Source organism: Pan paniscus, chromosome X (assembly GCF_029289425.2).
Source record: "Pan paniscus chromosome X, NHGRI_mPanPan1-v2.0_pri, whole genome shotgun sequence".
In the NCBI taxonomy this organism is placed as follows: Eukaryota; Metazoa; Chordata; class Mammalia; order Primates; family Hominidae; genus Pan; species Pan paniscus.
In genome coordinates this window covers 52,364,205-52,391,658 of record NC_073272.2, presented here as the reverse complement: position 1 = coordinate 52,391,658, position 27,454 = coordinate 52,364,205, and positions in this window count along the sequence as shown.

Here is a 27,454-nt window from a genome sequence, read left to right as displayed (position 1 = left end):
AGTTGGAAAACACTCTGCAGGATATCATCCAGGAGAACTTTCCCAATCTAGCAAGGCAGGCCAACATTCAAATTCAGGAAATACAGAGAACACCACAGAGATACTCCTTGAGAAGAGCAACTCCAAGACACATAATTGTCAGATTCACCAAAGTTGAAATGAAGGAAAAAATGTTAAGGGCAGCCAGAGAGAAAGGTCGGGTTACCCACAAAGGGAAGCCCATCAGACTAACAGCTGATCTCTCAGCAGAAACACTACAAGCCAGAAGAGAGTGGGGGCCAATATTCAACATTCTTAAAGAAAAGAATTTTCAATCCATAATTTCATATCCAGCCAAACTAAGCTTCATAAGTGAAGGAGAAATAAAATCCTTTACAGACAAGCAAATGCTGAGAGATTTTGTCACCACCAGACCTGCCCTAAAAGAGCTCCTGAAGGAAGCACTAAACATGGAAAGGAACAACCGGTACCAGCCACTGCAAAAACATGCCAAATTGTAAAGACCATCAAGGCTAGGAAGAAACTGCATCAACTAATGAGCAAAATAACCAGCTAACATCAAAATGACAGGATCAAATTCACGCATAACAATATTAAACTTAAATGTAAATGGGCTAAATGCTCCAATTAAAAGACACAGACTGGCAAATTGGATAAAGAGTCAAGACCCATCAGTGTGCTGTATTCAGGAAACCCATCTCACGTGCAGAGACACACATAGGCTCAAAATAAAGGGATGGAGGAAGATCTACCAAGCAAATGGAAAACAAAAAAAGACAGGAGTTGCAATCCTAGTCTCTGATAAAACAGACTTTAAACCAACAAAGATCAAAAGAGACAAAGAAGACCATTACATAATGGTAAAGGGATCAATTCAACAAGAACAGCTAACTATCGTAAATATATATGCACCCAATACAGGAGCACCCAAATTCATAAAGCAAGTCCTTAGTGACCTACAAAGAGACTTACACTCCCACACAATAATAATGGGAGACTTTAACACCCCACTGTCAACATTAGACAGATCAACGAGACAGAAAGTTAACAAGGATATCCAGGAATTGAACTCAGCTCTGCACCAAGCGGACCTAATAGACATCTACAGAACTCTCCACCCCAAATCAACAGAATATACATTCTTCTCAGCACCACACCGCACTTATTCCAAAATTGACCACATAGTTGGAAGTAAAGCACTCCTCAGCAAATGTAAAAGAACAGAAACTATAACAAACTGTCTCTCAGACCACAGTGCAATCAAACTACAACTCAGGATTAAGGAACTCACTCAAAACTCCTCAAGTACATGGAAACTGAACAACCTGCTCCTGAATGACTACTAGGTACATAATGAAATGAAAGCAGAAATAAAGATGTTCTTTGAAACCAACGAGAACAAGGACACAACATACCAGAATCTCTAGGACACATTCAAAGCCGTGTGTAGAGGGAAATTTATAGCACTAAATGCCCACAAGAGAAAGCAGGAAAGATCTAAAATTGACACCCTAACATCACAATTAAAAGAACTAGAAAAGCAAGAGCAAACACATTCAAAAGCTAGCAGAAGGCAAGAAATAACTAAGATCAGAACAGAACGGAAGGAAATAGAGACAAAAAAAAACCTTCAAAAAAGCAATGAATCCAGGAGCTGGTTTTTTGAAAAGATCAACAAAATTGATAGACCGCTAGCAAGACTAATAAAGAAGAAAAGAGAGAAGAATCAAATAGATGCAATAAAAAATTATAAAGGCGATATCACCACCAATCCCACAGAAATACAAACTACCAACAGAGAATACTATAAACACCTCTACGCAAATAAACTAGAAAATCTAGAAGAAATTGATAAATTCCTTGATGCATACACCCTCCCAAGACTAAACCAGGAAGAAACTGAATGTCTGAATAGACCAATAACAGGCTCTGAAATTGAGGCAATAATTAATAGCTTACCAACCAAAAAAAGTCTAGGACCAGATGGATTCACAGCCGAATTCTACCAGAGGTACAAGGAGGAGCTGGTACCATTCCTTCTGAAACTATTCCAATCAATAGAAAAAGAGGGAATCCTCCCTCACTCATTTTATGAAGCCAGCATCATCCTGATACCAAAGCCTGGCAGAGACACAACAAAAAAAGAGAATTTTAGACCAATATCCCTGATGAATATCGATGCAAAAATCCTCGATAAAATACTGGCAAACCAAATCCAGCAGCACATCAAAAAGCTTATCCACCATGATCAAGTGGGCTTCATCCCTGGGATGTAAGCCTCGTTCAACATATGCAAATCAATAAGCGTAATCCAGCATATAAACAGAACCAAATACAAAACCACATGATTATCTCAATAGATGCAGAAAACGCCTTTGACAAAATTCAACAACCCTTCATGCTAAAAACTCTCAATAAATTAGGTATTGATGGGACGTATCTCAAAATAATAAGAGCTATTTATGACAAACCCACAGCCAATATCATACTGAATGGGCAAAAACTGGAAGCATTCCCTTTGAAAACTGGCACAAGACAGGGATGCCCTCTCTCACCATTCTATTCAACATAGTATTGGATGTTCTGACCAGGGCAATCAGGCAGGAGAAGGAAATAAAGGGTATTCAATTAGGAAACGAGGAAGTCAAATTGTCCCTGTTTGCAGATAACATGATTGTATATCTAGAAAACCCCATCGGCTCAGCCCAAAATCTCCTTAAGCTGATAAGCAACTTCAGCAAAGTCTCAGCATACAAAATTAATGTGCAAAAATCACAAGCATTCTTATACACCAATAACAGACAAACAGAGAGTCAAATCATGAGTGAACTCCCATTCACAATTGCTTCAAAGAGAATAAAATACCTAGGAATCCAACTTACAAGGGATGTGAAGGACCTCTTCAAGGAGAACTACAAACCACTGCTCAATGAAATAAAAGAGGATACAAAGAAGTGGAAGAACATTCCATGCTCATGGGTGGGAAGAATCAATATCGTGAAAATGGCCATATTGCCCAAGGTAATTTATAGACTCAATGCCATCCCCATCAAGCTACCAATGACTTTCTTCACAGAACTGAAAAAAACTACTTTAAAGTTCATATGGAACCAAAAAAGAGCACGCATTGCCAAGTCAATCCTAAGCCAAAAGAACAAAGCTGGAGGCATCACACTACCTGACTTCAAACTATACTACAAGGCTATAGTAACCAAAACAGCATGGTACTGGTACGAAAACAGAGATATAGACCAATGGAACAGAACAGAGCCCTCAGAAATAATGTCGCATATCTACAACCATCTGATCTTTGACAAACCTGACAAAAACAAGAAATGGGGAAAGGATTCCCTATTTAATAAATGGTGCTGGGAAAACTGGCTAGCCATATGTAGAAAGCTGAAACTGGATCCCTTTCTTACACCTTATACAAAAATTAATTCAAGATGGATTAAAGACTTAAATGTTAGACCTAAAACCATAAAAACCCTAGAAGAAAACCTGGGCAATACCATTCAGGACATAGGCATGGGCAAGGACTTCATGTCTAAAACACCAAAAGCAATGGCAACAAAAGCCAAAATTGACAAATGGGATCTAATTCAACTAAAGAGCTTCTGCACAGCAAAAGAAACTATCATCAGAGTGAACAGGCAACCTACAGAATGGGAAAAAATTTTTGTAATCTACTCATCTGACAAAGGGCTAATATCCAGAATCTACAATGAACTCAAACAAATTTACAAGAAAAAAACAACCCCATCAAAAAGTGGGTGAAGGATATGAGCAGACACTTCTCAAAAGAAGACGTTTATGCAGCCAAAAGACACATGAAAAAATGCTCATCATCACTGGCCATCAGAGAAATGCAAATCAAAACCACAATAGATACCATCTCACACCAGTTAGAATGGCAATCATTAAAATGTCAGGAAACAACAGGTGCTGCAGAGGATGTGAAGAAATAGGAACACTTTTACACTGTTGGTGGGACTGTAAACTAGTTCAACCATTGTGGAAGACAGTGTGGCGATTCCTCAGGGATCTAGAACTAGAAATACCATTTGACCCAGCCATCCCATTACTGGGTATATACCCAAAGGATTATAAATCATGCTGCTATAAAGACACATGCACACATATGTTTATTGCAGCACTATTCACAATAGCAAAGACCTGGAACCAAGCCAAATGTCCGACAATGATAGACTGGATTAAGAAAATGTGGCACATATACACCATGGAATACTATGCAGCCATAAAAACTGATGAGTTCATGTCCTTTGTAGGGACATAGATGAAGCTGGAAACCATCATTCTCAGCAAACTATCGCAAGGACAAAAAACCAAACACTGCATGTTCTCACTCGTAGGCGGGAATTAAACAATGAGAACACATGGACACAGGAAGGGGAACATCACACACCGGGGCCTGTTGTGGGGTAGGGGGAGAGGGGAGGGATAGCATTAGGAGATATACCTAATGTTAAATGACGAGTTAATGGGTGCAGCACACCAACATGGCACATGTATACATATGTAACAAACCTGCATGTTGTGCACATGTACCCTAAAACTTAAAGTATAATAAAAATAAATGAATAAATAAAATAAAAATTTAAAAAAAAGAAGGGCATTCCATAATGGTAAAGGGATCAATTCAACAAGAAGAGCTAACTATCCTAAATATATATGCACCCAATACAGGAGCACCCAGATTCATAAAGCAAGTTCTTAGAGACCTACAAAGAGACTTAGACTCCCAGACAATAATAGTGGGAGACTTTAACACCCCACTGTCAATATTGGAGAGATCAACAAGACAGAAAATTAACAGGGATATTCAGTACTTGAACTCATCCCTGGACTAAGCAGAACTAATAGACATCTACAGAACTCTCCATCCCAAATCAACAGAATATACATTCTTTTCAGCACCACATCACACTTATTCTAAAATTGACCACATAATTGGAAGTAAAACACTCCTCAGCAAATGCAAAAGAACGGAAATCATAATAAACAGTCTTTCAGACCACAGTGCAATCAAATTAGAATTCAGGATTAAGAAATTCACTCAAAACCACACAACTTCATGGAAACTGAACAACCTGCTCCTGAATGACTACTGGGTAAATAACGAAATTAATGCTGAAATAAATAAGTTCTTTGTAACCAATGAGAACAAAGACACAACGTACCAGAATCTCTGGGACACAGCTAAAGCAGTGTTTAGAGGGAAATTTATAGCTCTAAATGCCCACAGGAGAAAGTAGGAAAGATCTAACATTGACACCCTAACATCACAATTAAAAGAACTAGAGAAGCAAGAGCAAACAAATTCAAAAGCTAGCAGAAGACAAGAATAACTAAGATCAGAGCAGAACTGAAGGAGACAGAGACTCAAAAAACCCTTCAAAACATCAATGAATCCAGGAGCTGGTTTTTTGAAAAGATTAACAAAATAGATAGACTGCTAGCCAGACTAATAAAGAAGAAAAGAGAGAAGAATCAAGAAGACACAATAAAAAATGTTAAAGGGGAGATCACCATTGATTCCACAGAAATACAAACTACCATCAGAAAATAGTATAAATACTTCTAATAAACTAGAAAATCTAATAACTAATAAACTAGAAACTAATAAACTAGAAAATCTAGAAGAAATGAATAAATTCCTGGACACACACACCTCCCAAGACTAAACCAAGAAAAAGTAAAATCCCTGAATAGACCAATAACAAGCTCTGAAATTGAGGCAGTAATTAATAGCCTACCAACCAAAAAAAGCCCAGGACCAGATGATTCATAGCCAAATTCTAGCAGAATTACGAAGAGGAGCTGGTAGTATTCCTTCCGAAACTATTCCAAACAACAGAAAAAAAGGGAGTCATCCCTAACTCATTTTATGAGGCCAGCATCATCCTGATAACAAAACCTGGCAGAGACACAACAAAAAAGGAAAATTTCAGGCCAATATCCCTGATGAACATCGATGCAAAAATCCTCAATAAAATACTGGCAAACTGATTCCAGCAGCATATTAGAAAGCTTATCCACCACAATCAAGTCAGCTTCATCCCTGGGATGCAAGGCTGGTTCAACATATGCAAATCAATAAACGTAATCCATCACATAAACAGAACCAATGACAAAAACCACATGATTATCTCAATAGATGCAGAAAAGGCCTTCAATAAAATTCAACACCCTTCATGCTAAAAGCACTCAGTAAACTAGGTATTGGTGGAACATATCTCAAAATAATAAGAGCTATTTATGACAAACCCACAGCCAGTATCATACTAAATGGGCAAAATCTGGAAGCATTCCTTTTGAAAACCAGCACAAGACAAGGATGCCCTCTCTCGCCACCCCTATTCAACATAGTTTTGGAAGTTCTGGCCAGGGCAATCGGGCAAGAGAAAGAAATAAAGCGTATTCAAATAGGAAGAGAGGAAGTCAAATTATCTCTGTTTGCAGATGACATGATTGTATATTTAGAAAACCCCATTGTCTCAGCCCAAAAACTCCTTAAGCTGATAAACAACTTCAGCAACGTCTCAAGATACAAAATCCATGTGCAAAAATCATGAGCATTCCTGTATACCAATAATAGACAAACAGAGAGCCAAATCATGAGTAAATGCCCATTCACAATTGCTACAAATAGAATAAAATACCTAGGAATACAACTTACAAGGGATGTGAAGGACCTCTTCAAGAAGAACTACGAACCGCTGCTCAAGGATATAAGAGAGGACACAAATAAATGGAAAAACAGTCCATGCTCATGAATAGGAAGAATCAACATCGTGAAAATGGCCATATTGCCCAAAGTAATTTACAGATTCAGTGCTATTCCCATCAAGCTACCACTGACTTTCTTCACAGAATTATAAAAAACTACTTTAAAGTTCATATGGAACCAAAAAAGAGCCCATATAGCCAAGACAATCCTAAACCAAAAGAGCAAAGCTGGAGGCATCACGCTACCTGACTTCAAACTATACTACAAGGCATACTACACTACTTGTATACTATACTACAACTATACTACAGTAACCAAAACAGTATGGTACTGGTACCAAAACAGATATATAGACCAATGGAACAGAAGAGAGGCCTCAGAAATAATACCACACATCTACAACCATCTGATCTTAGACAAACTGACACAAACAAGAAATGGGGAAAGGATTCCCTATTTAATAAATGTTGTTGGGAAAACTGGCTAGCCATATATGCAGAAAACTGAAACTGGACCCCTTCCTTACACCTTATACAAAAATTAACTCAAGATGGACTAAAGATTTAAATGTAAGACCTAAGCAATTGCAAGAAAAGCCAAAATTGACAAACGGGATCTAATTAAACTAAAGAGCTTCTGCACAGCAAAAGAAACTATCATCAGAGTGAACAGGCAACCTACAGAATGGGAGAAAATTTTTGCAATCTATCCATCTGACAAGGGGCTAATATCCAGAATCTACAAGGAACTTAAACAAAGTTACAAGAAAAAAGCAACCCCATCAAAAAGTGGGTGAAGGATATGAACAGACACTTCTCAAAAGAAGACATTTATGCGGCCAACAAACATATGAAAAAAGCTCATCACTCGTCATTAGAGAAATGCAAATCAAAATTGCAATGAGATACCATCTCACACCAGTAAGAATGGCGATCATTAAAAAGTCAAGAAACAACAGATGCTGGAGAGGATGTGGAGAAATAGGAATGCTTTTACACTGTTGGTTTGAGTGTAAATTAGTTCAACCATTATGGAAGACAGTGTGGCAATTCCTCATGGATCTAGAACTAGAAATACCATTTGACCCAGCAATCCCATTACTGGGTATATACCCAAAGGATTATAAATCATTCTACTATAAAGACATATGCACATGTATGTTTACTGCAGCACTATTCACAATAGCAAAGACTTGGAACCAACCCAAATGCCCACTAATGTTAGACTGGATAAAGAAAATGTGGCACATATACACCATGGAATACTATGCCACCATAAAAGAATGAGTTCATGTCCTTTGCAGGGACATGGATGAAGCTGGAAGCTATCATTCTCAGCAAATTAACACAGGAACAGAAAACCAAACACTGCATGTTGTCATTCATAAGTGGGAGTTGAACAATGAGAACACATGGGCACAGGAAGGGGAACATCACACACCAGGGCCTGTCGAGGGGTGGGGAGCAAGGGAAGGGATAGCCTTAGGAGAAACATGTAATGTATATGACTGGTTGATGGGTGCAGCAAACCACCATGGCACACGTATACCTATGTCACAAACCTGCAAGTTCTGCACATGCATCCCAGAACTTATAGTATACATATAAAAAAAAGAAAAAAAAAAACCTACTCCAAAGTAGCAGTTAACCTAGCTGTTCCTCAGGTAGGAGTGGAACAACAAAAAAACAGGAACGCCTGCACAACATGAAATGTTGTGAATATCATAAAAGATAAAATATGGAACACTTGGTAAATAAAACCTTATGTATTAAATATGCTTATTCATATGCAAATATATGTAAATGTTAATTGAAATGCTGGCCGCACAATGGAACTTTAAATCAAGAAGGACTAATAATACACCATGAAAATGATGATAACTAATATGGTTTGGCTATTTTCCCCCACCAAATCTCATGTTGAAACGTGATCCCCAATGTTGGAGGTGGCCCCTGGCAGGAGGGTTTGGGTCATGGGGGTGGATCCCTCCTGAATGGCTTGGTGCCCTCTGTATGGCAATGAGTTCACAAGAGATCTAGTTGTTAAAAAGAGTCTCAGATCTTCCCCCACTCTCTTGCTATCTCTCTCCTCATGAGACACGCTGGTTCCCCTTGCCTTCCACAATGAGTAAAAGCTTCCACAGGCCTCACCAGACAGAGATGCTGGCGTCATGCTTTTTGTATAATCTGCAAAACGATAAGCCAAATAAAGCTTCTTCCTTGATAAATTACCCACGTCAACACAACACAAAATGGACAAACACAACAGCTCAGCAATATTTCAGTTCAGATCCCAGCTAACCCCTGCTGTCACCCTGTGATCTTGGGTCATAGACTTGGGTCATAGCATTACATTCTTTTTCTCTAACACAGGCATTTAAAGGAGAACTTTCCCAGGTGTTCCAGAATTCAGTGAGATGTATTATGCAAACCTGTCAGTTACATGGGCATATGCTCCAAAGAACTAAATGCCTCCACTTGTGTTGGAGGCAACACAAGTGCCCACCAATGGATGAGTAGATAAACAAAATGTGGTATATAATATTATTCTGCCTTAAAAACAAAGGGAATTCTGACACATACTGCAGCATGGATGAAACATGAGTCATTATGCAAAGAGAAATAACCAAGGCACAGAAGGACAAATATTGTATTATTCTGCTTATCTGAGCTACCTAGAGTAATCAGTTCACTGGGATATAAAGTAGAGAGGTAGTTTCCAGTGGCTGGAGGAGAGAGGAATAGGAAGTTAGTGTTTAATGAACACAAAATTCCTGTTGGGGATGATGAAAAAAGTTCTGGAGATGGATGGGAGTGATGGTACATGACCACTGTAAATGTGGTTAATTCCATAGGACTGTATAATTAAGATAGTTTAAATGGTAAATGTTAAGTGTATTCAATCAGAAAGAACACAGGAATGAAGTACTGATGTATGTTATAACATGGATGAACCTTGAAAACACCTTAAGTGAAAGAAACCAGACCCAAAAGGCACATAGTGTATGAGCCAATTTATATGGAATGTCCAGAACGGCAAATCCATAGAGTCAGAAAGTAGATTAGTAGCTTCCAGGGACTGAAGGAGGGGGAAATGGGAAAGGACTTCATAATGGGTACTGAGTTCCCTTTGGAGATGATAAAAATGCACCGGAACTAGACAGGTGGCTGTACAACACTGTCAAGGTGTTAAATTTCACCAAATTGTGTACTTAAAAATAGAAGCCATCATTCTCAGCAAACCAACACAGGAACAGAAAATCAAACAGTGCATGTTCTCACTCATAAGTGGGGGTTGAACAATGAGAACACATGGACACAGGGAGGGGAACAACACCCACCAGGGCCTGCTGGGGGGTGAGGGGCAAGGGGAGGGAGAGCGTTAGCACAAATATCTAATGCATGCAGGGCTTAAAACGTAGATGACGGGTTGATAGGTGCAGCATATCACCATGATACATGTATACCTATGTAACAAACCTGCACATTCTGCACATATATCCCGGAACTTAAAGTGAAAAAAAAAAAGGTTAAAATGGGGAAATGGTGAAATTCATATCAAGTAAATTTACCTCAAAAATACTCATCTCTTATATTTATTTCACTGTGCATAGGATTTGTTCCTTAAAGGACATGGTGCAAAGTTGCAGCCTTCCTGAGCCCTGGCTACCACAATAACACTTGAAGCCCAAGTCCAAACCCAAAGTCATAAGAGATAGAACTCTTTATTATGAACTAGTGGCTTTCATGGCTGGACAACAAAGCACAAAATGGTGCCTTGAGACTGACTTTTTGATTGACAGGCAGGCATCCCTGCCCCTGTCCTCTGCCCTGACAGTTTGGTACACATCCCCAGGACCTATTTCCCTATCTGCAAGAAAATGATTCGCAAGGATCTTATGGTATAAACCAACCAGTGAGCTCTCCTGGGCACACCCACTCCTCGAGTATTCCCACAGGGCTTTCCTCCCTCCCACTCTGCTCCCCTTCACCTACCCCTCAGTGCTGCACAGCCCCTGAGTCCTTGGCACTCAGTCAGGCAGAAGGCATCAGGCTCATGCCAGAAACAGCCAGTGAAGGCCGGTCACTGCTGGTCATGACCAGTTCAGACTTGTCAAGCCTGGTCAAAACCAGATAAGACTGATCAAAGCTGGGCACAGTCAGTCAAAGCCAGTCAAATATGGTCAATTCTGGTCACAGCCAGTGAAAGCTGGTCATGGCTAGTCAAGACCAGTTAATTGCAGTCATGGCTGGTATAATCAGTCCCAGACAGTCAAGACTGGTCTAGACTGGTCAGAACCTGTCATGCCCTGTCACAGCCTGTCGAAGTCAGTCAAGACCAGTTGATATCAGTCAAGGCTGGTCACAGGTCACATTGGGAGTCAGTGTCAGGGTCAGAATCTGGTTTAGGGTTTAGGGTTAGGGTTAGGGTTAGGGTTTAGGGCTAGGTTTAGTGTAGGGCTTGTTATGGGGTTGCGTTTAGAGTTAGGGTTGTGGTTATAGTTAGGACTAAGGCTAGGGCTAGGGCTGATTACATGGTAATCAGCAAAAATAATCACCAATAAATAGTTGGTTTCCAGAAAACTAAAATAGCAAAGTATAAAGACGATTATATCCTGGCTTTTGCCTTCTCTTTCAGTCTGGTTTTCTACAAAATTGAGTGATATACACATGGATTTCCTTAACTTTGCAAGGATGTAGAGAGAATAAATGTCTGATAGATGACATAATGCCAATTTCATCATTTATTCATCAGACATTGATTGAATACCTGCTGTGTGTGAATTGATGTGCTAAGTGTTGGAGTTTGTGCATTTTCTCCCTTATACTACACACACTCAATACAGGACAGTTCTGGCCACCAAATGAGGGGATTTTTCCCACATTAACAAGTTTTCCTATTATCTGCAGACACCGGCTGGATGTCCTACAATTCAGTTCAATTCTATCACTAACTGGAGTTAGCATAGATCCCGCACTTTAAGGGTGCAGTCCCACAAGACTGCCTCCCACCCCAGATGCCAATCTTAAGCCCCAGGTTTTCACCTGTACTTCTAACTGGCTCTCATTCAGGGTTCCTATGACTCTTGGCTTTGATAATTTGCTAGGAGAACTCACGGAACTCACGAAAACACTTGTTACAATTACCAGTTTATTATATAATGAAGAATATAATGAAGGATATAGATGAACAGCCCTTGAAGGATACATAGGGTGAGGTCTGGAAGGGTCCTGAGTGAAGGAGCTTCTGTCCCCATGGAGTTGAGGTGTGCCACCCTCCTGGCTCATAGGTGTGTTCAACGACCTGGAAGCATTCTGAACCCCATAGTTTAGGGACTTTTATGGAGGCTTCACCACACAGGTATGGTCTATTATTAACTCAATTTCTAGCTTGTGTCCCTTTCCCCGAGGATAGGAAGTGGAGCTGAAAGTTCCAAGCCCTCTAACCATGGCTTGGCTTTTCTGGTGACCAGCTCCATGCAGGAGGCCACCAAAAGTTGCCTCATTGGAACAAAAGACACTTTTATTACCCAGAAAATTCAGGCTCTGTGTCAGAAATGGGGATCAGAGATCAAATATTAGAACAAGAGATGTTCTGTACACTCCTGTTGCTCAGGAAATTACAAGGGTTTTAGGAGCTCTATTACAGGAACTGGAGACAGGAGACAAAACATGTATTCCTTGTTATATCACAATATCACAAAGGTATAAGGATATATGTCATCAAAGAGAAAGGTAGAAAATTATAAATCTGAAATTACTAATATTGGTTAAAGGGGATAAAAAGGGACACTGGAGGAAGAAGGTTAAGAAGAAGCAAGGCAAATTGTTTTAACTGTTCACAAAAACCCAATGTACATGTTAATCACACATATATATTGGGTGCATTTGTGTTCGTGTGTGCATATATGGAAGAAGAGATGCATTAAAGGATGGTCACTGTATTTGTTATCATTGCCATACCATATTACCATCAACTTAGTGTCTTAAAGCAAAACTCATTTATTAACTCACAGTTTTCATGGCTCAGAAGGCCAGGAATATCGTGGCTTAGCTGGGCTCTCTGCTTAGGGTCTCACAAGGTTGAGACAAAAATGTAGGCATGGATACATTCCTTTCTGCAGGCTCTGGGGAAGAATCTACTTCCAGGCTCACTCAGGTTGTTGGCAGAATTTAAAGTTTCTTGTGGTTGTAGGACTCAGGTTTCCATTGTTCACCCACCGTCAGCTGGGTCCTTTTTCTGAGGAACTTCGGACTGCCTGCATTCCTTTTCACACGGCACCCCCACCTTCAAACCAGCAATGACCCGTCGAGGCCTCATGCTTCAAATCTCTGCGACTTCCTTTTCTGTTTCTACTCACTACTTTTAAGGGCTCAAGTGGCTACATCAGGTCCACCTGCATAATCCAGCGTAATTGCCCTATCTTAAGCTCAACTGGTCAGTAACCTTAATTGCATGTGTAAAGTCCTTTTTGCCATGTAATGAAACATATTTGTGGGAGTGAGCCCCAGGAGTGAAGATCTAGGGGCCAAAATTCTGCCTGCCACAGTCAGCAGAAAATTAATTGCAGTCACCTCCAGGCAGAGCAATTTCAAATGCTCTCTACTTTTAACCACAAGCATCCCTGAGTTGTTTCAATTTTGAAAATAATTCATATGTACTCATTATAATCAGGAAAAGTAGCAATTTATTCCAAAGGAAAACAAAGGGCACGGGAGCAAGAGCTTGGCTCTTCATATAGATTAGAGTTTGGTAGGCAGGGAGAGGGCGTGTTCTGTAGGTCCCCTGTGGCCTTGCATCTAGAGGAAAGGATCCCATCACTTTCTTGCTTAAGACTATCCAAGAGCTTCCCTTACTTTCACAATCTGGGAAATGATAATATTCATTTTTGTGAATTGAAGTCTAGGTGGAGATCTGTGTGTCGCTCCATACCAGGGGCCCAAGATGGTATACTTGGCCTTTGAAGCAGGTTGGAGGACTTGGGATTTTCAAGGCATTTCCAGGAGAAGACCACTTCCAGCAGAGTACTAGGGAAACAAGCAGCCCCCCAAAAGCTCGTTTTTCACAGTCCTTTGGGAGACATCAGGAGGACTAGCTCCCAGGTATCATGTGCCTGGTTAACAGGCTGGTAAGCTTCCTCCCCTGGCCACTCTCAGGCCCAACTAGAGGGAGAGAAGAACAAGCCCACTGGGCCGCTGGTCTTTTCTGGGCTACAGGTTAGTATTTCCTGGAATTCAGTCTTCCAGGTCAAAAGGATTCCTGCTTTCCCATAAGGGATCATTGTAAATCAGGTGTATGGGGGATGGCAGGAGTCCTCCACATCCTTTTCAGTGACCAGTGAAGTGACTGACTTGAATATTCTATGTGAAGGTAGGGGTAGTCTATGTCCTATCAGGAGCTCCCTAGGGTTGACAGGGGAGAGTGTCCCTTGAGGTTCAGTACTGTGCAGGGATGAGCAGAGCAGCCAGGGCTATGCCTGGCCACCTTTGAGCAGGGGCTACACAGAGCAGAGGCCTCTGTTTGGGTGAGACTTTGCAGAGACACTGTCAATGTTCCTGATGTGGAAGGAGCCTGCTACAGGACCGTCCTTATGTGTAGGATAGAACATAAATTTGTACAAGGAAAATGAAAAGGAAAACATGTTCTCGTGTGTCTATGCTTCCTCATCTAAACATCTATCTCTACAGGGAGCATAGGCTGGGGTGTGCATAGCAGTCACAGCTCTTGCAGGGGTGTGTAGGGTCAGGAGATATTCATCATTTTATACCTATTTTGCCATCTGAATGTTTTTCAGCAAGTGCTTATATTATGGCAGAGAATGACCATGGCACGAAAGTCAGGGCCTAGCAGCCTATCTTTCAGTTTTGTCTCTTCCCTGGTCTCTGGCCATGACCACAGGCTTAGCAGTCTTCCAGCCTTTGGCCGTCCTCTCAGTCTTAGGCTCAGCAGCCTCTGCTGTTCTAAATATATTGTTTGCTGCACCCCAGGGGAAAGGGCAAAGGGCCACGAAGCGGTCATGAGGCTCCTCTCCACCTGGCATTGACCCTCAGCTGGATTCCACAGGCATGTGAGGCAACTGGGCTTTTGAATTCACAAAGGAGTCTTCTTCAAAATCCCTGGCTTCTTTTCCCCAGAGGATCTGGGAATGATGAAAAATGAGTGGAACCAGACAAGGAGGGGAAAGGCATCTTCATTGTGAAATATGAGATTGAAAGTGAGTGGAAGGTCAGTGGAATAACACATATGATATTGAGGCTCTGGGTGGAAAGCACGTGGTTACAATTGAGTGTGTGTTTCCTGGAGCCACAGTCCCTTAGTTTCTGCACTGTCCAGCTGCTAAAACACTGTGTGTGTTCCTTCTGTGCTCCTAAGTTGACCCCACTGTCATAGCAGTCTTTTTCTTAAATCGATTTACACTCACTGTGGCGTTGTCGAGACAACTATTCAGATGCAAGCGGAGCTCTATTGCATAAAAGATGCAGATTCATAAGGAAAATTAGATTCACGTCTCTTTCCACCCCCACATCCACACTCCCCACTCATTTCTGTATTAAACCATTCCAGTCAGAGCAGCCCACTATGTAAATTCATCCTGCATTCTAATCAGCACTTCCCAAAAAGCTAAGCAGAAGGAAAAAGTACAGCCCTAGGGCACAGGATCACAGAGTAACAGGGACAAGTATGTTCTTATGCTCATCCACCCACAACCTCTACACCTCCAGATCACCCAGGCCACATCTACCGCATCTCAAGCAAGCACATGTCCTTCTGGAAAGAAGCAATAAAATATGTGGAGCCAAAAGAATTATTTAAGTATTTACTTCCAATATTTAAAAGGGAAGCTGGAGGGAAGTCGACTGGCTAGGCAGAGATAGCTTTATTACTCTCTACATTTTTCTGTTTTACCACTGCCCCAATCTCAGAATTTGAAGGTTTCAAGAGGGCCATATCCCAAAGCAGAGGGTGAGCTGCCCTCTAGAGAACTGCAGCAGTCAGGGTTCTCCAGAGCGAAGAAAACAGGACCAATAAGATATATTTGTGTATATATTTATATAGCAGGAAGTTTAATAGGGAGAAATGGCTCACACGATTATAAAGATGAAGTCCCATAATATGCCCTCTGCAATTTGGGGAATAAGAAAAGCCAGCAGGATAGCTCAGTCTAAGTCCAAACACTTCAAACCCAGGAAAGCTAATACTGCAGTTCCCAGTCTGAGGCTAAAATCTTGAGATCTCCCGGGAGGCTGCTAGTGCAAGTCCCAGAGTCCAAAGGCCATGGATCCTGGAGATGGCTGTCCGAGGAAAGGAGGAGAAAATGGTATCACATTCCCAAATGTGGGGAGAGAGAGAGAGAGAGAGAGAGATAGAGAAAGTCCCCTTCCTCTGCTTGATTAGTTCTAACTGCACCAGCAGCTGATTGGATGATAACCACCCACATTAAGGGGGCTCTTCCCCTCCCAGTCCACTGATTCACATCAATCGCCTCTGGCTACACCCTCACAGGCACACCCAGAGACAATGCATCACCAGGCACAGAGGCATCCCTCAACCCAGTCAAGGTGACACTAATATTAACCATTTCAGGAACCGTGGGTGTGCTCCCACCTTAGCAAGAAGAAGAGGTGGGTTGACAGTGAAGCTGAGGCTTGGGGTAACACTCTCACCTCATGAAAGTGGCGAAACATGACAATAATCTCTAGAACAGTAGTCACTCAAGACACACAAGGATGGTAGATGGGCAAAGGCTCATTCAACAAAACTCCCTGAAACAGTAAATTTTCCATGGAGCCCACCACACCAACCGAGAACCGAGTGATTAGGTGAGATTGCTTCATTCTACAAGCAAGAGAACACAGACTCCTCCCACTGATCCTTCTTTGGGAGTGTCTGGGCTATCAGGTTTACTATATGGGAAGCAGCAGCGACATCACCAGGTCATGTAGGTCATGCTTCCAGGAAGATGTGATGAGCTAGTAGTTCCAGAAAGGAATCCCTGGCAATCACCAGTTGAGCTTCTTGCCGTGCAGGCTGCAATGTAATGAGCAGTCCAGGCTTTTCTATAAGGTGCCTTTGCCACCCTTAGTCTGCATAAGGGACCTTGATCAAAAGGTGATGCATTGCTGGCATGTACCATGTCTGTGTTCATTTCTCTGACTTTATCCCCATCTTTCTAGCTCTAGTTTTTCCTTTTGCTGGTCCTCCCAGCCTTGTCTGGAAGTTTCAGACTCAACAGCATGTTTTAGTTTGCTGAGCAGAACAGGAACAACAACAAAAGCCCAAACTGAAGAGAGGATATTGAAAATTCTTCCAATTCATTTTGTTGTGCTAAAGCCTACATTGTTTTTCAAACATTTCACAGCCTCTCTCATGATTTGTAGAAGAAAACATACAAGAAACAAGCATATGGATATCAGGAGATTTTTATCATGCCATATAAAGGAGTGTATTACACACATATATGTTAATATATATACACAAGTGTGTGTGTGTGTGTGTGTGTGTCAAGAAATAGAACATTACAGCCTCCCAGGTGCTTCCTGAGGTCTCTTCACACTGGCTGCTCCTTCTAAGTCTGTCTTCATTTTTATTTTAAGCATATTATTAAATATGTAACAGTAACATAATATATAAATTATATTCACACTGAAAACAGTAACTATAGGGCACACACCACTACCTAAAGAACAGAATACTTCCTGTAATTTACAAACCGCTAGTATGTCCCTTCCTGAACACATCCCATTCAATCAAATCTAAATGTACCCCTTGCCTGACTTTCGTAAAAGTCTCTACTTTGCTTTCATTGATACTTTCTACCATCTTCATTTGCACCCCTAAACACTATAGTTTTGCTTCTTATTAAAGTTTTTTTTTTTTTTTTTTTTTTTTTGAGACAGAGTCTCGCTCTGTCGCCCAGGCTGGAGTGCAGTGGGGCGATCTCGGCTCACTGCAAGCTCCACCTCCCGGGTTCATGCCATTCTCCTGCCTCAGCCTCCAGAGTAGCTGGGACTACAGGTGCCCGCCATGGCGCCTGGCTAATTTTTTTTTTTTTTTTTGTATTTTTAGTAGAGACAGGGTTTCACCATGTTAGCCAGGATGGTCTCGATCTCCTGACCTCGTGATCTGCCCGCCTCGGCCTCCCAAAGTGCTGGGATTACAGGCATGAGCCACCGCGCCTGGCCTTAAACTTTTTAACATGCAATTATACTGTTTACTTCTTTCGATTTGCAACTTTTGCTCACTCTAATGAGGGTCATTTATCTTGATGCTAGTAGCCATAATTTATTTATTTTTTACTGCTGCATATATTTCATTCTATGAACATTCCAGAATTTACTAACCACTTCTAATAAAGAGGAATATTTGTATTGTTTCCAGCTTCAGAGTATTATCAAGGGATGCTATGAACATAGCAAAAAAAAACCTTCACATTAAATGATCTCCATAGATATTTGGAACTTTAATTCTCAATGTGTCTAATGTTTTGAATGACACTTAGCTTTACTACTTTTTAAATTTTCCTATACATGTATAACCGAAAGTAAGAGAGTTTTAACATTTTGACAAAAATATTTAAAAGTAACAGAATGAGCATAACTTTTCCTATGGTTATTGATATCGCGTGGTATGGTTGCAATTTGCATGGTCATTTGCATGGTCATTTCATGGTCCTCCAGTAGGTGCAAAGCGAGGACTGCCTGTACTAGTAAAACTCCTCCTACCTTTTTCTTAATCTTTGGAATTCTTGGCCTACTGCATCACTGTATCATAGTTGGAATCACCTTGTCAAATGCCACGCAAAAATGACTGCTTGGGATTTTGTTTGTGGTCACATCGAATCTTTAAAATGATTCAGAGAGAACTGACGCTATTACAACATGAAGTTTCACAGTCAGTGAACATAGTACATCTCTCTATTAATTGAAGTTATCATTTATTACTATCTGTATTAGTTTGCATGGGCTGCTGTAACAAAGCACTACACCCTGGGTGGCTTAAACCACAGAAATGTATCCTTTCGCAGTTCTGGAAGCTACACGTTCAAGATCAAGGTGTCAGCAGGGTGGGTTTCTTCTGAGGGCTCTGAGGGATAATCTGTCCCATGCCTCTCTCCTAGCTTCTGGTGGTTCCTTGCCTTGTGGCAGCTTAACTCCATTCTTCACGTGCCATTCTACCTGTGTGTATGCCTGCCTGTGTCCAAATGTCCCCTTTGGATAACAACACTAGTCCTTGGACTTAGGAGCCCATGCTGATCTAGTATTACCCAACGTCATGTGTATATTTCCAGGTATTTGTTACAGCAGCACACTACTTCTCAGTACCAGAATCCATTCATTTGCTATGGCTGCCTTAACAAAGTACCACAATTGGTTGGCTTAAACAACACAAATATATTGTCTCACAGTTCTGGAGGCTAGAAGTCCAAAATCAAGGTGCCAGCAGACTTGGTTCCTTCTAAGGGCTATGAGGGAAGGATCTGTTTGAGACCTCTCTCCTTGGCTTGTAGTTGGCTGTCTTCTTCGCATGTCTCTTCATGGGGCCTTTCCTCTATGTGTGTCTGTCTCTGTGTCCAAATTTCACCTTTTAATGAGGACTCTGGTCATACTGGATTAGGGTCTGTCTTAATGACCTCATCTTGCTCATTACAACTGCAATGACTCCATCTCCAAATAAGGCCACATTCTGAGGTACTAGGTGTTACAACTTCAACATACGAATGGTGGTAGGGAGAGCCACAATTCAACCTGTAACAGGAGTATCTCTTAAAAAAAGGTTATAGTTTTTTTTTCCATGTAGGTCTTTACTGTGTTGGATTTATTCCATGTACTTTCATCCATTATCATTTTATTGCCTCTCTGCTTGGACTGCATCCTTACATATATGCTGTTTGATAAACAACGTGATTCCATTAAGCATTTCTTTTTTCAAGTGAACACGATAAAAGTGAGCTCTCTCAGTAGAGGCTGGTGGAGGAACACTGAAGGGGGAAGAGGCATTCCTTCCATTTCCAGCAGAGGCAGGGTGAGTGGTGTGGGTGAGGCCATCAGGTGGAGCTATGCCACAACCACTGGCCCAAACTACAACTTATGCCATGAGGGATCCTTCCAAGTGTTTCTTTCCTTGCGTACTTTCCGCTAGCCGTATGGTGTCATATCAAGGTTCCATAAATCTCATAGTTAATCTTGATCACAGTTGAATAATTATTTGTATTAAACTAATATGTTTAACCTATGTAGTTTCTATCTTTTGATTAGACCCACGCTGATTTCTGATGATATTATTGTTAGTATATTTTAATTTACTCATTCTCTATCACTCTTTTGCCTATGTATTGGTTTGTAAATCTTATGTGTGTGTGTATGTATATGCATATACATATATGATCTAGTAGTGATACTTTTGTCTAACAATTTATGTATGAGTTATTTTTGGTTTTCTAGTCTATTATCAAATCACCTATGAATAATGACAGATTTGCTTCTTTATTTGTAATCCTTACACCTTTACTATTCTTGCCTTACTAAGTAAATTAAGATCTCCAATAGAATCATCAAGGGAAACTATTCCTCAATCTCAAAAAGAAAGCTTTCAGTATTTCAAAATTTAGTAGGATACTTATTAAAGTTATTTTTTAAAGATATCCTTTATCCAGTTAAGAAACTTGCTTTCTCTTCATGGATATCAGAAAAGTTTTATTATGAATGCAGCTTGAGTTTATAATTTATTTCTAAATGATAGACCATCTTGGTCTTGATATGTTATTTTGTTCATACATTGCTGAATTTAGTTTGCTAATATTTTCTTGAGGATTTTCCATCTATTTTCATGGGTGTGATTGATCTCTTATTGCCCTTTATTTTTGTGTCCATCATCGTATTCGCTATCAAAATTTTACCACATGATATAAATTGGAAAATGTTCTTTTTATCATATGTTCCTTAGAACACTTTGTATAATATTGGGATCGTTTTCTCCTTTAATGTTTGATGAGCCTAGAGTATTTCATTTTTGCTTTTAATTCTTGGGACAATTTTTAATTACTCATTCATTTATTTTAATATCTATATACCTCTTCCTGACTTCTGTATCATCTTAAATCAAGTTTAAGTAAAATTTTTCAAACATTTGTTAATACATTCAAATTTTCAAAAATATTGCCATAAGACAGTGTATATTTTCTCATTATGTTTCTTTATCCCTGATATATTATGCATATACAAATGTGAATGAAACATAAATATACATATAAAATATGAACATACAGTCTTATATTTCAAAAGATATACGCTTTTCCTTTAAAATTTAAGTCCATCCAAAATGAATTTTGGTTTCTGATGTGAGGGAGAGGCCCAGTTTTCTCAAGACTAATTATGGAAAAGATAGTCAATTTCCCATGGTCTGCAGTGCCATAATTACCATTAATTAAGTTTTTCATATGCAAATGAGTCTGTATCAGCACCAAGCTGATTCACACCTTGTTCTTTTTCAAATGAATCTTCTTTTTCATGCACATTTGGATTTTATATAAATTTTAGAATCAGTTTGGCAATTTCCACACATTAAAATATAGAGGTTTTTTTTGAATTGCATTGAATATACAGATCAATTTTGGGAGACTACGCATCTAAAAACTATAATTTTCCAGGCCATTTACGTGGACGATCGCTCCACTTATTTATCCTCTTTTTCACTCTCACTAATATTCTATTATTTCTACTCAAATTGATTTATGTATTTTATGAGCTTTTCAAGTAAGTGTGCATTTTAATGTGAGAGTGTATTATTTTTCTTGCTTACATTATTGAAGTATAATTTTAAATCACTAAAGTTCACTCTTCTTGTGTACAGTTCTATGAGACTTGACAAACACATACCACAGTAGGCCCACCACCACAATCAAAAAGTAGAACAGCTCCTTCACCATCAAAGACTTCCTCTGTAGGAAAAATGCCTCTATAGACAAACCCTGCCTCATCCTCCGGTCCTAGCAAACTGGCTGCTCCCAAGAGAAGCCCGTGGCCGAGAAGTTGTCCTGCTGAAACCAAAATTCAAGTGGAAGGAGGTGGCTTACTTGGTGTCATAGGCGACCTTGTCAGCAGAAGGGGGTGACTATGGCTGATGACCTCTGGGTTTGGAGCTGACATATTCTCTCTCCTCATTTAGCATTCCTAATAGTCCCTTCAGTGCTCTCCTCCTATCTCTCTGGTAGCTTCTTCTGAGGAGGCTTCACTGGCTCCTTTTCTTCTTCCTGCAAGAGATTCTCTCTCTTCCCATTGGCTTGTCAACAGCTACTTCTCCTTCAATTTTCAACCTAGGTGCTACTTTCTCAGAGAAGGCATTTGTACCTTTCCTCGAATCCCCGCCCAGTGAGATTTGGTTAAGTCCATACTGTTCTACACTCCCACAGCATCCTATATTTTCCCTGACAATACTTTTTCTACTTATAATTACTAGGTAAACATTTTGTAACAATTTGTTTCATTGTAAAATGTGTTCAATGTCTGTCTGAAGCACTAAACTCTATGTTGCTGTTCTGTGGACCACAATTGTCAGAATCCACTACAGGATCTGGCACATGGGCATTGTTTAAGGATGTGTTTTAACTGGCTGACTCTGATATATCCATAATGATGCTACCCAAGGTGCCATTCTTGGCAACGCCTCTTTTTTTTTTTTTCCTGCTACATTCCCTTTTCTATTCTTCTCTAATCTCTTCTTCATCTTCCCATTTCATTAGACTCATACTTGTTCAGTGTCAGCTGAACTATGTCCATGATGTCACGCAACGACTGCGGATCACTCCTCTACCTGATCCCTGCCCAGCCCCTCTCCAGGTTTAGGTATTTGACTGTCCCTAGAAATCCTTATTTGGAAGGCTGATAGCACCCACTGGAGACCACTGAACTGTTTCCCTAACTCCACTCCTGCTCTACGTCCTATCCAAATTTCCTCCTTCCCCTCTTGTGCCTAAAATCTCAGTTCATGATACCATCATGCAACCTGTCTCCTGAGCTGGAACCTGGAATTCATTTTACATCTTACCTTCTCCCTACTATCTGTTCACCAACTTTGGTCATTCCTATCTTTTTTTTTTTTAGAGATGGAGTCTCACTGTGTTGCTCAGTTTGGTCTTGAACTCCTGGCCTCAAGTGATCCTTCTGCCTCAGCCTCCCAAAATGCTGAAATTACAGGTGGGAGCACAGCCCATCCCTAAATGTAATGCTCTCTGAACTCTATTTCCACTCCTCCATCCAACTCCACTACTACAGCTTGAGACCAGGGCCACATCAGTTCACCTTGATTTCTTTATTTGGTGCTGTTTCTCACCCTGCCTTCCTTCCCCTTACCCACCTCCTCACCTCCATTTCATTCTCCAAGGCACCATCAGACAGGCCTGTCCAGAATGCAGAGTATTTATTTTCCTCTCATGCAAACCCCTCACTGACTTCTCACTTGCTGCCTGTAGGATAAATGGCAAACATGTCACCATCGCCTATTAGGAGAGTTTTGAACTTGCTCCAGTATTGGATTCCTAATCTACCTTGGGCACATCAGCTGCCCCAGAACCTGGGCTCTGACTGGGCCCTTAAGTTCATATATCAGGTCAGCATAGTTCACACACAGTCCTGATAGTTAACAGTCTGCCGTGCCCATATTCTGCTGACCTCTGCACATGAATCTTTGACTGACAGGCTGTCATGATATAGCATCCAGATCCCAGGAGCACAGCCTGACTGCTTCACTTCCTATATCAAGCCTGATGTCTCACTTAAGTGACTTCTACAGAATTTTCCAGGCATAAATAGTTCATTGCTCTCTCTCACTAGAACAAAATTCCATGGCAGCTATGGTGGCCACCCTAAGGTGGCCTGCACTCTGGCAATCCTTCTGTATCAACAGGATCTCTGGACCTCCAAACATGATGTCCTGAATATCCAGCAATACACAAAGGATCAGCATGAAGCTCACTCTGACAGGATGAGGGAACCACCCGTGGGAGCCAGAAAAACCTAGCAACCAGATAGGTACTGGATCTGAAGTAACTTATTTAGACACTCATTGCAGATTCCCCACCTTCTCTCACTGTGGTTTCTGGTCCACCTGAAAGGGCCTACTGGATTCAGAATCCAGAATTTAATGACATAGTTGCTTACAAAGTAACATAAGTACAAAATGATGTGAAGGTTGAAAGTAAATAGTTTTAAATGCCTTATTATTTTATTACTACAAACACATGGACATTATACAAACATTGAAAATACAGATTAACACAAAACAATAAAAATCGCAGATTAAGCCAGGTGCGGTGGCTCACGCCTGTAATCCCAGCACTTTGGGAGGCCGAGGTGGGCGGATCACCTGAGGTCGGGAGTTTGAGACCAGCCTGACCCACATGGAGAAAACCCATCTCTACTAAAAATACAAAATTAGCCGGGCTTGGTGGCGCATGCCTATAATTCCAGCTACTTGGGAAGGCTGAGGCAGGAGAATTGCTTGAACCTGGGAGGTGGAGGTTGTGGTGAGCCAAGATCGCGCCATTGCATTCCAGCCTGGGCAACAAGAGCAAAACTCTGTCTCAAAAAAAAAAAAATCGCAGATTATGCATTATTCTTATTTAATGTTTCTTTTCTGTTCACTTTTTACAATATGTGAAGATTCCATTTCTAGTCATTAAAACATTAAAAATGCTGAGTCTATTTGTGTTTTGGTTCATGTTGAGCACTACCAAGGGTCTTTCCTTTTCCAGTCTTTTGTAATCAGAATCTCAAATTGCTGAAGTCCTAGGGCCCACTTCTCCGGCATTGATTTGCTTTGTAGTTGTCTCAAGTTTTCACAGGTCGTGACATTTGGAACTTGACAAGTCAATGTGCCAGGCAACGAAGACAGCTTATTTGAAGGAAGACTGGTGTTCTTTTCCAAGTAGCTGATATTATGCTAGAGTCCACTTCATTTAAAAAGCAGGTGCAACAGGAACCGTCCCTTGAAAATGTAGATCCCATCCCAGTATTAGAGGCAGCAATTCCTGTGATAAAGGGATAGGGGGAGCAGAAGATGAGGCCACAGGGAAGGGTCCCTAAGGGACCCTAAAAGCTGCCTCATGAATCCAGAGGCCATTCAAAGCTCTCCCTCCTATTTCTTGAAAAGATTGGCCACTGGGGTGTTGAGTTTAGAGAAATAGGTATGAGCCTCATAATCTCAACCCCCAGCCACTCCCAACAGATCTGACCTTTACTGTCTGGGCTTGCCATGTGGGGATTGTGCTTACCATGCCTGGCACCCTCTCCACTCACCAGGTGGTGAAGTGCAGCTGAGGCTTGGGGTGGGTCATATGTATAAGGGGTGGGGGCAGGTACATTCTGAATAAGGGAACTGTGAGACAACATGCCTCCTCTCGAGCACCTCAATAGACATTTACATAACCTAAGGACACGTGAAGATGTTTTCTTTTGGAAGTTTTACTGGTGATCCACATTTTTAAAAGGAATATAATTGTCACCAGAAAATACTGTTGACCTTTTGTTCTCCAACAATGACCAAACAGCAAGACCAAAATTAAACAAAACAAGCACCTTTCACTATTGTTATTGCACTCAACAGCAACTTCTCAAACTAGGTCCTCTCAGCCAAAACTGTACACTTGAATCTTACTTGGAACGATAGCTGTATTTTTGAAAAGTTATATACATCACATTTTTTCTTTGGTTATGCATTCATTAAACAAATATGTATTTATCTCCTACTATGTACCAGGTCAAATTCTAAACAAATGTAATTGTGCTAAAATGTTCTATTAGAAAGAATTCTTGTTTTAGAAAACAAAGTGAATAAAGTCCCTTTTACCTGTAATATTTTAGGATTCTAGTTAAAGTCACCCAAATGGATCCCTTTTATGAATTACAGTCCTTCAAATTTGTTTATTTGAAAAATTTACATTTTATATATTTTGCTTAATTACGGGATACCTATATCACCTTCTTTTAATAAAATTATAATGTCTGTCTAGGTGTTTTTGTACAGTTAGAATAAAATCTTAAGAGGTCCTCTATGTGATCCCACCCAGTGAGTGATTCCTTCCTACAACTTCCCTGGGAACGGGCATTTAACTTCTGCTGGAACATCACTGGTGATGGGAAGCTCACTACCTCACAAAACACTTTGTTCTAGGATCATTCTCCTCCTTTAAAAAGGTCCTTGGTGAATTTCACCTACAATGAGGGTGAAATTACTAGTGTGCTGCCAGTCATCTGGGTTTATCTGGAAAAATAGTAAAAAGAGTAGTAGCTCATATGGCCTGAGACAAACATGGTATAGGAGAGCTTCAAGAAAGGATAGTGGGTATTGGGGAAGAAGACTCTGAAGGTCATAGAAAGATCTAGTCTGAGTCCATGGTGGAGCCTGCTAGAGACCACAGGAGGTTCTCTTGGTTTTAGAAATCCAGCTGGCAAGCAGGGAAGCCTTTGTGACTGGAGCAGAATGAGAGAGGAAGCAGGAAGAGGCAGCTGAGGGCAGAGAGGGAGGCAGGGGCTGGATTTGGATTTTCTTCCCTAAGTTTGGAGGAAAACATTTGTGTATTTTTCAGCAGGCGGTGATGTTTTTGGCTTTTTGCTTTTAAAATACCATGATTCTATTTGGTCAAATCTCTCAGCATTCCCCCTGCCCTGTCACTTTATACCTCACTCTAGAAAACCTGGACTACTCATAGTCTCCTGAATGTACCAGGTGGAAGAAGCCCATCATGGTTCCTTACACTTACCTGCCCATCAGCTTCCCTGTTCCTGTCATTCCTTCCTTCCCCTCCTTGTCTACCTGGCAAAACTCTCACTTTGCTGCCAAGGTGGGCTCTACCATCACCTGCTCTGGAAGATTTCCTTTACTCTCTCAAGCCAGTCTGGGTGCTTTGTATCTCCATTACCTCAGGTACATGGGGTTAACATGTATGCAGCTGAACAGGTAAAGCCCGAAGACCACGGTGCTCTCTGATGAACATTCCAGGTATTACCCTCAAATCTTCCACCTAAATGGATTCATTCACTTATTCAGCAAACATTTATTGAGCACCTGATAAGTGCCTGTTAAATGGTCAGAATCCATAAGTGAAAAAGACAGTGGAAGGTATTTGTGCATTGGAGGAAAGAGCCAGTTAACAGATTCCATTTGAATGCTCTCCCTCGGACTTCAAGATGTGCTGAAGGGCCTCTTGGTTGGCCCATGGTTTCTTCAAACACTGATTAACAGCTGGAGTGGCATCGCTGCTGGGTAGGAGGGGAAGTTGTAGGCTCAGTAGCCTTAATTGAAGGAAAATAGGGAGTTCTGAGTAGAGCATGTCTGTGAGTTAGTAAGTGAATTCCACGGGTCAGGCTAGGTGGACCAGAAGCACTGGCTACACTGAACATGTTACTCAATGCATTCCAGAGATTTGAATGTTCCCAGGCAGTGGGCTGCTGGGTACCAGAATGGTGAGAGTGCTTTACAAAATAGGGTTTTGGTGGGTTTTTATAAAATAGGGTCTTGATATTCCTAAAGATGATTGCATATATATTAAGAAGCAAGGAGTGTGGAGGGAACTCCAGTCTGTTCTTCAAATGGCAGCAGTCACAATGAAGTAAAAGAGGGGTGTCCCAATTGGGTCATGAAACAAAAGTTCCCATGGACAGTGAAAGCCTGCCTCTGTGAGGCAGTTCTCTAAAAACTTAATGTGAG